This window comes from Schistocerca americana, chromosome 7, assembly GCF_021461395.2.
Source record: "Schistocerca americana isolate TAMUIC-IGC-003095 chromosome 7, iqSchAmer2.1, whole genome shotgun sequence".
NCBI classification, from domain to species: domain Eukaryota; kingdom Metazoa; phylum Arthropoda; class Insecta; order Orthoptera; family Acrididae; genus Schistocerca; species Schistocerca americana.
Window position 1 is genome coordinate 136,487,829 of NC_060125.1, and position 15,365 is coordinate 136,503,193.

The following is a 15,365-nucleotide window of genomic DNA, read 5'->3' on the forward strand; positions in this document are numbered from 1 at the left end:
CGTAATGTGCCATGGGAAAAACTGGATGTCAGCCTTATCACTAGTTCTACTGGGGTTGGGACAATACGCAAGCCAGACTTGGATGCATCACTAGTTGAATTACGAGGGCTATCCACAAAGTACATTACGTTTTGGAATTAAAAATAAATAATGTATTGCAAATTTTTTTTATTATATACAGATGAAATCCACACTTAAATACTACTTTTCTATATAGTTGCCATTTAAATTAAGGCACTTATCATAGTGATGGACGAGCTTGGAAATTCCTTCATCATAAAATTCGGCCGCCTGCGCCTTCAACCACGTGGTTACCTCTTCTTGAAGCTGTGCGTCGTCATCAAAACGCTGCATAGCCAACCACTTCTTCATTGCTGGGAATAAGTGGAAGTCGCTTGGTGCCAGGTCAGGACTGTACGGCCGATGAGGAAACAACTCCCACTTAAAAGATTCGAGAACTTCACGAGTGGCATTTGCCATGTGCACCCGGGTGTTGTTGTGAATCAGCAAGATCTTTGAGCCGAACTTTCCCCTGCGCTTGTTTTGTATTGCTCTTCTGAGGTTGTGCAGAGTTTGGCAATACCTTTGAGAGTTTATTGTAGTGCCTCTTTCCTGGAAATCCACAAAAATCACACCTTTTCTGTCCCAAAAGACAGTCGCCATCACCTTCCTTGCCGACATTGTCTGCGTGCATTTCTTGGGTTTTTTGGGGGGAATTTGTGTGCCCCCACTGCATTGACTGCAATTTTGTCTTGCAGTTCACATGCTTAACCCATGTTTCATCACCAGTAACGATGCGATCGAGTAATGAGTCACCATCTTTCTCGTAAGCGTCCAAAAACGTTAACGCTGCAGCCATTCGCTGATTTTTGTGAATCTCTGTCAAGATTTTTGGTATCCATCTTGCACAAAACTTGTGGTAACTAAGCTTTTCGGTAATGATTTCGTGCAACAAACTTCGTGAAATTTGTGGAAAACTCATAGAGAGTTCCGTTATTGTGAAATTACGGTTTTCACGGACCATGGCATCGACTTTTTCGACAAGTTCGGCAGTCACTATGCTGGGTCTTTCACTTCGCTCTTCGTCGTGAACGTTAGTTCGGCCATTTTTAAATTTTATGACCCATTGACGCACTCCACCTTCAGTGATTATGTTATCCCCATACACTTCACAAAACTGCCAATAGATTTCTATCGGTGTACAGTTTTTTGCAGTCAGAAACCTTATTACAGCACACACTTCACACTTCGCAGTATTTTCAATTAACGCTGACATTTCAAACTGTCACAGTAACTCAACGGAGTACAGCACGAACCTCTCACTAGCACGGCAGGATGCCGACTGAGCAGTAGAATGCCATGACACCAAGATGGCCGCGCTAGCCCTGCCCCTAACGGACACAAATGAAAACGTAATGTACTTTGTGGGTAGCCCTCGTATTAGTGTACAGTGAAACCTTACACCTGTCAGGTGGGTTTTTTGATTTGGTCACCATACCAAAAGACAGCACAGACTGTCCAAATTTCACTGACGGCCTAAGAGAGAGAATCTCACATATCTGTGCAAGAACAGCATCCTGACAATGTGGGCCCCAAACTTTTGTACATAAGGAATTAAGCGAATGTATACGTGTGATGCTATGCAGGGAAGGAATTCAGCCACACTGTGTACAACCCCACACTGAGCTGTGACCATAGATGACAAAACATTCAAGATCATAGTCAATGGAAAATGAAATACCATCTCTATAAAACATGTCAGACCCGTGTTTGTCATAGAAGAGCCTGCCAGTATCCATCCCCCTCCTACCAAGCCCACTCTGCAACTGTTGCAGAGCAGCCAGCTCCATGACCCTCAACAATGATGCCTGCTCATAAGATGCACTCTGGTCACAATGTGGGCTTCCCAGCAAATTACATAAATGATGCCTAGGGCAATGCAGAGGACAACACTCTGCTCTCCCGTGGGGAGGGAGGGGGGGGGGGCTGTTTAGAAAGGAGCACTGGCAGTTGACTGCTATTTGCTGAGCATTGAACTTTTCTTTACTTGTTACTTTTTTGCTTGGTTGTTGATGGAGACACTGATTGTGCTTAACTGAATATTATTTTTTTCTTTTAAGGTATTATATGTACATCACTCTATGCGACGTTAGAAATAAAGTGTTGAGTTTAGCTGTGCATGCATTCTTCTTCCTTATATGGACATGGTATTGGTTCATTGTTCTCACACTTTAAACTGATGCCAGCTACATCCATGTTACATTTTTTGTATGAAAATTTAGTGTTGTGCTTGCAGTTTGGTAAGTATGCAGACAGTAACTGCCTGCATGAGTTCATGATGTTATCTGCAGTTTCTTCATAATTTGCCCATCTTAACTGGGGCAAAGGCTTTAGGAAGATTTACAGATTCACCTTCTGTTATTATGGTTTCACCTAGGAGACTATAAACTTAATGAAGAAATTCAGTAACTGCAGTAGTTGTTCTCAATTCTTTCCTAACGCCCTACTGTGTTTCTCTTAACAGTCTGCTTTTCTTCTTCTTCTTCTTCGTTTCACCCAACTTTGGGGTACGTTGAATCAATCACTTCTGTGTGTTCTGTGCCTTTCTTTTCACCCAGTACTGCTTCATTCTTTCTGATCTTGCTTTTCTTTCCTCATCAGAGATGACAATCGTTCTTTTCTTTCTATTTTGGAGCTGGAATCCCTCTTTTCTGTCTTTGCTTATCATTTTTGCGGCGTCCGCCCCAGTAGCTGAGTGGTCAGCGTGACGGATTGCCGTCCTCTGGGCCCGGGTTCGATTCCCGGCTGGGTCGGAGATTTTCTCCGCTCAGGGACTGGGTGTTGTGTTGTGTTCATCATCATTTCATCCCCATCCGGCGTGCAGGTCGCCCAATGTGGCGCCGAATGTAATAAGACCTGCGATATGGCGGCCGGACCTGCCCCGCGAGGGGCCTCCCGGCCGATGACGCCAAACGCTCATTTCCATTTCCATTTTTGCGGTCCTGTCTGTGAGCATTTTTTCTGTGATGTGTAGTTCTCTTAAGTCTTTCTCTGTTTGGATAAACCAATTTGGTTTGGATATTTATTCCTGAAGTAGTCAAACATTCTTTTTGTAAGTCTATTTGGGTTCATTCTGAGAATGTGCCCATAAAACTCAATTCTTCTTTTCCTCATTGTATCCGAAAGTTTTTCTATGGTTTTGTAGAGTGTTTCATTTTTGGTATGAATTAGTTTGTCGTTATGAAATTTGGGGCCTAAAATTTTTCTCAATATTTTTCTTTCTTTGATCTCTAGCCTTTCAATTGGGCCATGGTTAGTGGTAGATAATGTCTCAGCTGCATATAGTGCTTCTGGTTTAATGACAGTGTTGTAATGTTTTATTTTTGAATTCCATGAGAGGGACTTTTTATTATAAGTATTTTTAGTAAGCTGAAAGGCTAGTTCAACTTTGTTTCTTCTTAATTCTATTGCTTTTTTCTCAAGGGCGTTCCAGCTAATCCATTCACCAAGATATTTGAATTCTTTAACAATTTCGATCTTTTGGTCTCTTACTTTAAGATATTTCATTGGCTTTTTTATATTTGTGATTATTTTGGTTTTTTCAAAAGAAATTTTAAGGCCTATTTTCTCTGCTTGTTTCTGTAATTCGAGGATCTGTTCTTTGGCTTCTTCCCATGTTTCAGCTAGTAGGGCCATATCATCTGCAAATGCTAGGCAATTAACCTTGATGCCTTTGTTTTTTGTTCCTAGTCTGCTTTTATTTATTTATTATTTTTTTTAATGACATCGAAGAACTAAGAAAGGATAACCATTTCAGAAACCTTACTAAAGGTAGGGATCAATGATATTGGGTGACAATTAAGCCTTTTTTTCAATATTTCCCTTCTTATGCGTGCAAGGCCCATTTTAAGAGTCCTTCGATAAGTGTTTGTTACAGCAATTGACATATCACTCCATCTAGCTGAGAATTTGTTCATTGATGTGAGGATTATATTTCTTATTGCATGTTCATTAAACTCTTCAGATTCAAAATCTGCTGCTTGAGTTATGAGATTTAATATCTGTTAGTGCATGTCTACAGTCTATGTTGGGTTACCTGTTGCTCATATGAAGTGTTTATTAAAAAGGTTAAAAACTGCATTTGGGTCTTTATGATATTAACATTACTTGCAATGCATTTTATTTTGTTGTCGCTAGTTGAGAGGATTGTTCTATACTTATTTATTGCCCAGGAGGGCTTGCTTACTTTCGTAGACTGATATTACATTACTGTGGACCTATTGTCTAAGGTTTGAAAGTTCTGCTTTAAAGGCATATTTTTAGCTGCATTACTTTTGTTTGAAAATATCCAGTCTTCTTGATCATTACAGGATATCTAGGCCATTAACATTGTGCCATTTGACAAGACTGACAGGAATCCTGAGTTTGTTATTTCTTCCATTTGTTAGTGTGTGTTAGCCTTGTCTTCATTTCTCTAATGGGGCAGCAGGAACCAAAGTACCTCAGAAAAACGTTGTAAATCTTGTGCCATTTGTTATCTGATCCTTCCACACAGGAGACTATATCTCATCTCTTCCAGCTAATTCAGTTCTAAGACAGTTGATGTTTCTTATATTTTGTTCCTCCTTCAAATGCCTTGAACAAATCATACTGCCATCTGGGTTCAACAGTATTGCAAACACAGAAAGAGCCATGAAACTTCAAAAGGCACCAGAATGACTTGAAACCACTATAAAGAAAAATAATATCTCATAATACAAAATTACAAGACACTGCAAAGCAGGTGTGTGTGTGTGTGTGTGTGTGTGTGTGTGTGTGTGTGTGTGCGTACTCTAGTTCAAGAAAGGATTCATTTCGAAAGCTCTCTTTCTTTTTTGCTTGTGCCTTTTGGTGAATGGTCTCCCTTACTCTAAAGTTTTACATCCTAGGAGAACTTTCCTACTGAAATTACAAGACAGTTCTTTTACCAGAAACGCTACATGAATCAGAGAAAATAATTATAGGAGGACATTCTAAAGTTACAAAAATTGGAAAACATGAATAAAAAATTCTCAGGAAAATATGTAGCTCCATATAAGAATATGGAATCTGGATGAAGGGGAGAATATCTGACTTTGACAGCAAACAGATAAGTTCAATAAAGCTGTACACAAGATACACTTGAAATTCTATGATCATATTTATAGAATCAACAACAATTGTCTCATCAAAAGATACTGCTCATTATTTATTCAGGGTAGGTCAAAATCAGCCAAGTCAAAACTAGGTAAGATTTACAAAACATGAACATCACAGAGGAAAATATAATAAATTGTCCAGCATTTGGAACATTTCACAAATGATCAAAAGAATAAGTAAAAGGGCATAGTGAAATGATGATGGGTTTTTGAGGGGATTAGAAGACAGAAATCATCAAGCCATCTACAAGTCTCAAACACATTTATTAAGTGTGCAAAATGAAAAAAGAAAGAAGAAGAAGAAGAATAGAACAATAGTCCTCAGATATCAAAGGCAAAAGAAGTAAATCAAGAAGGAAATCTCTGGTTTCTCTCTAGAGTAGTTTGCACTACTTTTTTCTCCGGCAGCAGTAGTTTTACACATTATGACATGGTACCATACCCAGAAAACTTTTATGTCAACTGACTCTGGCTGTGGAAGCCTACGCAATTATATTACGAGGGTGAGTCAAATGAAAACCTTAAATTTGTAATAACAAATCGAAATTTTGCTTCGTTATCCTTTAAGTTGGTAAGCGTACTACAAACAGCTTGCAGAATGGCCTGTAAGTGGCAGCACACATACCGTCACAGTATCAGTATAAAGATGGCCGCCCTTCTTGCGGCTTGCACCAGGGAAGAACAGCGTTCTGTTATTCGGTTTTTGCATAGTGAAGGTGTGAAACCTATTGAAATTCATCGACGAATGAAGGTTCAGTACGGTTATGCATGTTTGTCACAGCAACAAGTCTACAAATGGAGTAGGAAGTTCGCAAATGGTGTGAATTCAGTGGAAGATGCTCCTCGTCCAGGTCAGGCATGAGTTGTGACTCCACAGAACATTGCAGCAGTTGAAGCCATAGTGAAAGAAAACCGCCAAGTGACACTGAATGACATTGGAGCATGTTTACAGATTAGTCATGCACACCACATTGTGCATGATGTGCTCCGGTTTCACAAAGTGTCTGCAAGATGAGTGCCACAGCAGTTGACTCCTGAAGTGAGAGAATGACGTGTTGATGCTTGTGAAGAACTTGTTCGGCGATTTGGATGAGAAGGTGATGGCTTCCTTGCAAGAATCGTTACTGGGGACAAAACCTGGGTTCACTTCCACCAACTGCAAATGAAGAGAGCGAGCAAGGAATGGTGCCATTCCTCATCATCAAAAACAAAGAAGTTTCAACCAGAACCATCAGCAGGGAAGGTTATGCTGACTCTCTTTTGGGATGAAAAAGGCGTCATTTTGGAGCATTACATGCCTAGAGGGACCACTGTCACCAGTGCATCATACGCAGATCTCCTAAAAAATCATCTGCGGCCTGCAATCAAATAAAAGCGATGTGGATTGCTGTCAGCAGGTGTCCTTTTGCAACATGACAATGCAAGGCCCGACACTGCCCGTACAACAGTTGCAACAATCACAGACCTGCATTTTGAGTGTCTACCTCATCCACCATACTCACCAGACCTTGCCCCAAGTGATTTCCATATGTTTGGCCCATTCAAAGATGCAATGGGAGGAAAGAAGTTCCATTCTGATGAAGAGGTAGACCACGCTGTGCATGAGTGGTTGTGTGGACTACCAAAAAAAATTTTTTTCTAAAGTAATTTATGCACTTTGTAAGTGCTGGAGGACTTGCATTGAGCATGGGGGAGATTATGTTGAAAAGTGATACAGCTTTGTACCACTTCTGCACAATAAATAATATTTTAAAAAATATTTAAGGTTTTCATTTGACTCACCCTAGTAGTTTGCACTACATAAAAAAGACTAAAGTGGCACAATGCAACTGGGAGAAACAGTGCACAGTGAATAGGAGCATTAACTTCTAGCTGGTGACAAGAAAGAGATTTTTTCACTCTTTTAGGTGACATTTATAAGGTGATTTAATTCAGAGTGTAAATTTTTTTCATAATCTGTTATTTGTAACTCAGGTGGAGACATTAGTGACTACTTTAAGCAGCATTATACATTATTACCGATCAGTAATATTATGAAATGGATAGATTGCAACTCACTCTAAAGATGACACATTTGAGTTGCAGACAGGCACAATTTTTTTTTTTCACAATCTGGTATTTGTAACTCAGGTGGAGACATTAGTGACCACTTTAAGTAGCATTATATATTATTACTGACCAGTAATATTATGAAGCCATAGGCTTCTTAATTAAAAAAAAAAAAAAAAAAAAAAAAAAAAGAGGGAGAAAGAAAGAAAAACACACGCACACACATTCACACAAGGAAGCATACATCACGCACACATGACTGCTATCTGCGGCCTCTACAGCCAGAATACAATGGTGTCATGTGCAGTATCAAATCTTACAGGATCAAATAAAATTCAATTCAAGTATCAGGAGGCTGTGGGGGAGGGAGGGAGCAGGGAATGGGAAGCGGAAAAGGAGACGGGCAGAGAAGGGGATAAAGACTGGTGGGTACACTGGTAGAAGGTGGTGCACAGTGAGGATGAGGGGACGTGAAGTTGGAGTAGGGGAAGGACAGAAGGGTGGGAACTGTTATATGGAGGGTGTGGTGACAGTAGGTTACTGTAGGTTGAGGTCGGGATAATTTAATGCACAAAGAATGTGTTATACGGATAGCTCCCATCTGTGCAGTTCAGAAGAGCTGGTGGTGGAGGGAAGGAATCAGACAGCGTGGGTTGTGAATCATCCATTTAAATTAAGCATATTATGTGCAGCAGCATGTTCTGCCACAGTGTGGTCCATCTTGCCCTCAGACACATTTTGGTGGTGACCATTCATCCCAGTGGACAGCTGGTTGGTAGCCATACCAATATAAAATGCTGTGCAATGATTGCAACAAAGCTGGTATATGATATGGCTGCTTTCACAGGTAGCTTGGCCTCTGGTGGGGCAGGACAAGTCTATTACAGGACTGGAATAGGAAATAGGGATGAGAGGTTTGGACAGGTCTTGCACCTGTGTCTTCCATAGCGATGTGATTGACAGATAATCAAAGCCCTGGCGAAGGATGTATTTCAGTTGTTCTAGTCTAGGGTGGTGTTGGGGGACAAAGGAGGTTCGCATTTATGCCTGGTGCTTGGGGGTGGTGAGAGGATTGGGAGTATGTGGGAACATGGCAGGGAAACCTGTTTATAGACTAGTTTTGGGGGATAGTGCCTGTCTGTGAAGGCCTCTGTGAGACCTTCAGCATACTGGGCAAGGGAGTCCTTGTCACTGCATATATGCTGTCCCTGGGTGGCCAGACTATATAGGAGAGGTTTTTTGGTGTGGACGGGATGGCAGGTGTTGAAAAGAAGGTACTGTTGGTGGTTTTAATGTGGACATAAGTGTGGATGGAGCCATTAGAGAGGGGGAGGTCAGTATCCAGGAAGCAGATGGAAGAAGTGTTGTGATTGTGAAGGAATGAGGATAGTATGTCTTGGCCCTGAGTCCAGATCATGATGATATTATCAATGAACCTGAACCAGACCAGGGGTTTTGGAGGCTGGGAAGGTTTCTTCTAGATGGCCCATAAACAGGTTGGCACAGGAGGGCACCATGCAGACGCCCATGGATGTGTTGTGGATTTGTTTGTACATCTTCACTTTAAAGGAGAAGTAGATGCGAGTTAGGATATAGTAAGATGTATGAGAAATGAGTTAGTTGAGTTGCAGTCTGCAAGACACTGGGAGAGGCATTGTTGAATAGTGGCAAGACCTTGGGCATGAGGGATGTTGATGTGTATGGATGTGGTGTCAATAGTGATGAGTGGGGATCCAGGAAGTAATGAGGTGGGGATGGTGGAGAAACAGTGAAGGAAGTGGTTGTAATCTTTGACATGGGAGCAATTTTCAGGCAATAGGTTGGAGGTGTTTGTCAGTGATGGCTCAAATTCTTTCAGTGGGAGTGGCTATATAGTGGCATACAGGACTGTTGAGTTCATGGATTTTGGGGAACATGTAGGTGTATGTGGGGGGCATCATAAGGGCGAGGATGGAAATGGATTCAGGAGAGAGGTTCTGGAAAGTACTTAAGGCTTTAAGCAAGGATTGGAAGTTTGTTGGGCTGCTGGGATGGGACAACTCCGGCAGAGTTTATAGGTGGGGGAGTCAGACAATTGGCAGAGGCCTTCTGCCAGGTAGTCACTGTAATTCACAATGACAGTGATGGAACCTTTGTTGGCAGGAAAGATGATTTGGTCAGGATTTGTTTTGAGGCTGTGTATGGCTGTCCTTTCTTCTACTGAAAGTTTCATGTTTTTAAGAAGGGACATGGGGAAGAATGATGAGATCAAGTTGGAGGTAAAGATTTCCTGGAAGATGACCAGGTGGCAGGGGGCAGGATCACAGTTGGATGGTGACATGAACTGGAAGAGCCACATTCCAGTGTTGGGATAAGGTTGGCTTTGGTTAGAGGTATAAGCAGCAAAGAAGTGTTTTCATTGCAGGAAATGGGAGAAGGAGATAGTTCTCTGAGAAGTCCGACATAGTTAAATTTGGATGTAGAGCTGAAGATGAGGAGTTTGGACAGCACTGAAACTACCACAGGGCTGAAGATTTTGGTGGAAAGGCTAACAACGGTGTTCTGGAATTGTTTTGGCTCCTGAGTATTAGTAGGGAGTGGAGTATTGTTAGAGAGTTTTGAGGATGTGGCAAGCTGAAAATGTTAGCTAGGCAGTGCCTGGATGCTACAAAGGGTTGATGGGAGCAACACTGTGGGTAGGATAGGGGTTGGATAGTGGTACACTAATGTGACAGTCAGTAGGATGTACTTATTGAGGTGTTGTCTGCCAACCAATTAGGTCACATTCTTTGTTGCCTGGAGTCTTCAATTTCTTCCTCGCCACTTGTCGTCTGTTTTTCTTCTCTTGCGAAAGATTTGAATGTATCAGTGGGGTATCTACACTCTGTTCTCTTTAATTATTCTCATTCTGATCTATCCTTACCACAGTTAGAATACCTTTCTGAACTGATTGCTTGAACTTTGTGTGTCTATTTTTCATATTTTAAAAGTAAATGTTATTTGTTGGATGTCTTCTCTCATACATTGCGTAATAGTGTACACAGAACATAAACCTATGTTTTCTTTAATTAACATAATCCACATTAAGTATGGTATTATTGCAATCGTTGGAAAAATTGCGAGTTTCTGCATTTGACAGACATCATTATTCTCAAAATTTGTGAATTGGAAAATTCACACAGTAGAACAGTGCACATTCACAAAATCTTCATTAACTGAATTCTCTGAAGGTGTTTGGCATACTATAAGGCCAAAAGAGAAGCACTTTCTTGTTGCAAAACATTAAGAATGTGTTTTATTGTTATTTAAATGGCTTGTTCTCCTCTACACTCAGTTGAGCAAAGTGAAACACAAAATTTGTAATTTATTTGTGTGAAATGATGTTTTTTAAATGACTCTCCAGTTATTACCTTCAATTCATTTGGCAATACATTGAAGTATTTTGCTCCATTAATATATGGACTGTTTGCTGTTTTTTCAGTCTTCTGTTTATCATATGGAAATTTTGTACTTGTCTAGAATTGTGATCATGAATTCCTGCATTATGACAGGTATATTTCTTATCTTCTACAGTTAATACTACTGTTTCAAACATATACATAGAATAGATAGTCAGAATTTTAAAATCTATAAACAATCTTACATGATGTTTGAGCTTCTTTTTTGCCTAATATTCTCAAGGCTCTTTTCTGGAGTTTACTAACTCAGTCTACATGAGTTTTGGAACTCAGATTGGAATGTCTACCACAGAGACAGGCTGGACAGTGAAGGGGGAGGCATGTTTAGCAATAAGAAGTGCAATAGTATCGAAGGAAATTGACGGAGACCCGAAATGTGAAATAATTTGGGTGAAGGTCACAGTTGAAGCAGGCTCAGACAAGGTAACTGGATGTCTCTATAGGCCCCCTGGCTCAGCAGCTGTTGTGGATGAGCACCTGAAGGATAATTTGGAAAATATTTCGAGTAGATTTCCCCACCATGTTATAGTTCTGGGTGGAGATTTTAATTTGCCAGATATAGACCGGGAGACTCAAACGTTCATAACGGGTGGCAGGGACAAAGAATCCAGTGAAATTTTTTTAAGTGCTTTATCTGAAAACTACTTTGAGCAGTTAAACAGAGAACCGACTCATGACGATAACATATTAGACTTTCTGGTGACAAACAGACCTGAACTATTTGAAACAGTTAATGCAGAACAGGGACTCAGTGATCATAAAGAAGTTACTGCATCGATGTTTCAGCCATAAATAGAAATATTAAAAAACGTAGGAAGATTTTTCTGTTTAGCAAAAGTGACAAAATGCAGATTACAGAGTACCTGACGGCTCAACACAAAAGTTTTGTCTCAAGTACAGACAGTGTTGAGGATCAGTGGACAAAGTTCAAAACCATCGTACAATATGCGTTAGATGAGTATGTGCCAAGCAAGATCATAAGAGATGGAAAAGAGCCACCGTGGTACAACAACCGAGTTAGAAAACTGCTGCAGAAGCAAAGGAAACTTCACAGCAAACATAGACATAGCCAAAGCCTTGCAGACAAACAAAAATTACGCAGAGCGAAATGTAGTGTGAGGAGGGCTATGCGAGAGGCGTTCAATAAATTCGAAAATAAAGTTCTATGTACTGACTTGGCAGAAAATCCTAAGAAATTTTGGTCTTATGTCAGAGCGGTAGATGGATCAAAACAAAATGTCCAGACACTCTGTGACCAAAATGGTACTGAAACAGAGCATGACAGACTAAAGGCCGAAATACTAAATGTCTTTTTCCAAAGCTGTTTCACAGAGGAAGAATGCACTGTAGTTCCTTCTCTAGATTGTCGCACAGAACACAAACTGGTAGACATCGAAATAGTTGACAGAGGAATAGAGAAACAATTAAAATCGCTCAAAAGAGGAAAGGCCGCTGGACCTGATGGGATACCAGTTCGATTTTACACAGAGTACGCGAAGGAACTTGCCGTCCTTCTTGCAGTGGTGTACCGTAGGTCTCTAGAAGAACATAGCGTTCCAAAGGATTGGAAAAGGGCACAGGTCATCCCCGTTTTCAAGAAGGGACGTCGAACAAATGTGCAGAACTATAGACCTATATCTCTAACGTTGATCAGTTGTAGAATTTTGGAACACATATTGTGTTCGAGTATAATGACTTTTCTGGAGACTAGAAATCTACTCTGTAGGAATCAGCATGGGTTTCGAAAAAAACGGTCGTGTGAAACCCAGCTCGCGCTTTCGTCCACGAGACTCAGAGGGTCATAGACATGGGGTCACAGGTAGATGCCGTGTTTCTTGACTTCTGAAAGGCGTTCGATACAGTTCCCCACAGTCGTTTAATGAACAAAGTAAGAGCATATGGACTATCAGACCAATTGTGTTATTGGATTGAAGAGTTCCTAGATAACAGAATGCAGCATGTCATTCTCAACGGAGAAAAGTCTTCCAAAGTGATTTCAGGTGTGCCGCAGGGGAGTGTTGTAGGACCATTGCCATTCACAATATACATAAATGACCTTGTGGATGACATCGGAAGTTCACTGAGGCTTTTTGCGGATTATGCTGTGGTATATCGAGAGGTTGTAACATTGGAAAATTGTACTGAAATGCAAGAGGATCTGCAGCAAATTGACGCATGGTGCAGGGAATGGCAATTGAATCTCAATGTAGACAAGTGTAATGTGCTGTGAATACATAGAAAGATAGATCCCTTATCATTTAGCTACAATATAGCAGGTCAGCAACTGGAAGCAGCTACTTCCACAAATTATCTGGGAGTACGCATTAGGAGTGATTTAAAATGGAATGATCATATAAAGTTGATCGTTGGTAAAGCAGATGGCAGACTGAAATTCATTGGAAGAATCCTAAGGAAATGCAATCCAAAAACAAAAGAAGTAGGTTACAGTACACTTGTTCGCCCACTGCTTGAATACCGCTCAGCAGTGTGGGATCCATTCCTGATAGGGTTGATAGAAGAGAGAGAGAAGATCCAACGGAGAGCAGTGCGCTTCGTTACAGGATCATTTAGTAATCGCGAAAGCGTTACGGAGATGATAGATAAACTCCAGTGGAAGACTCTGCAGGAGAGACGCTCAGTAGCTCGGTACGGGCTTTTGTTGAAGTTTCGAGAACATACCTTCACCGAAGAGTCAAGCAGTATGTTGCTCCCTCCTATGTATATCTTGTGAAGAGTCCATGAGGATAAAATCAGAGAGATTAGAGCCCACACAGAAGCATACTGACAATCCTTCGTTCCACGAACAATACGAGACTGGAATAGAAGGGAGAACCGATAGAGGTTCTCAAGATACCCTCCGTCACACACTGTTGGGTGGCTTGCAGAGTATGGATGTAGATAGATGTAGAAGCCCTGCCCCACAATGAAAGACCATATGCTAGAAATTGATGTATCAAACCAAAATACATCATCCTCATTGTTTGGGTATTGACGTATGGAGCTATTCTTCTTAAAACATACAGGCTAGATGATAGCCTTGCACATACATTGTCAATTTGTTGTGTCCATAGTAGTTTGCTATCTATGCATATACCTAGGAATTTACACTCACTGCAGATTTTCCTTAAAATATTACTATCTTGAGAATCAATACAAGTTTGCAGAACACCAACATTGAAGGGGATTATATTTGTTTTTTTCTAAGTTGACTTTTAGATTGTCATTTTCAAACTTTCTCTTTGCAATATCTATAAATATTTTTACCTCTATGCCGAGATTAAGAATATCATTTCCCCATCAAAGGCCCGAAATGTCATCTGCATACATTGTAATGAAGGTATCATTTTTTACTATCTTTGGGAAGTCATTAACGTAACATATAAAAAAGGAATGGATCAATTATCGATCCCTGAGGCACACCAAATTTAATACTCCTGGCCCTTGATGTATAACTTTTTAATGTTTCTCCATTATTGTGTAAGATTGAGGTACACTGTCCTCTGTTTTTTAAATATGGTGTGATGAGGTGTAATAGTTGTCCACTTATGCCATCTCTGGCCAGTTTTGACAGAAGTACTTATGATCAACCCTATCAAAAGCCTTTGATAAGGCTAGGAAAACTCCAACTACTTGCATGCCTTCATCAATTTTGTGAAGAGCTTTCTGCATAAATTGAAGTGTTGCAGTCATGGTGCTACAACCACTTCTGAAGCCTTGCTGAAAATCTCCCAGGATGTTGTGCTTATTATAATGCTCTAACATATATTCCAGAATTATTTTTTCAATTAACTTGCTAAAAACGGAAGTTAAAGCAAGTTGTTTATCACCTTTTTTGTAGAGAGATTTAACAATGGCTAATTTTAGTATGTCAGGGAACACTCCTTCTTTTAAGACACTATTTATTAGATGCACCAAAGGATATGGTAGATTATTTCTGCACTGTTTAAGTAAAAATGGAGAAATTTCATCCCAGACAGCATATTTTTGGTTTTAAATTCTCTGATAAGCTGCAAAATATCCTCGATTTCAAGTTCATGCAGTTGATTAGGTTCAGAATTGTCCTCAGCAGGACCAGGGTGTATACATGGACAAGGAAAAAAAATTCCCGGATTTCTCGGTTGAAAATACGCTTTCTCCCGGGTGAAAATATAATTTTCCCCTTGTCATGTGAGAGTATACTTTTCCTCGCCACTGTAAAACTTATCAGTCTTTTGAATGTTTGTGGTTTTATACGCTAACGTAGACTTTCCCGGCACTATAGAAAACGAAACTCAGGGGGGGAAAACACGTTTTGGAAAGATCTGTGATGTGCAGCAGCAACATGTACACTACACATTTTCGTGTTACGAAGATATAAATTCGAATTCCACCAAACACCGCATGTTACTTTCCAAGGCATTGAAATCGAGATTGCTACGCGCTTTTGTAAGCCAGTCATAGTTCATGTCATGTGATCTCGCCAGCTGATGACACATAGGACACGTGATGTAGTCAACCAATAGCAAGATCACTCTTAGTAGCGCGAACACACAAAGAAGAAAAGTTGATGGTTTAAATTAATATACATAGTGTTTCTACAAGAAAAACAGAGGTTTCACATATATCGTAGTCTGGAAGATTAATAAGCTGCAAGAGAAGCTAAGTTTCCACATATAATGTTGATCTTTTTTGCGCGTGTTACACTTTAAGATACATCACACAA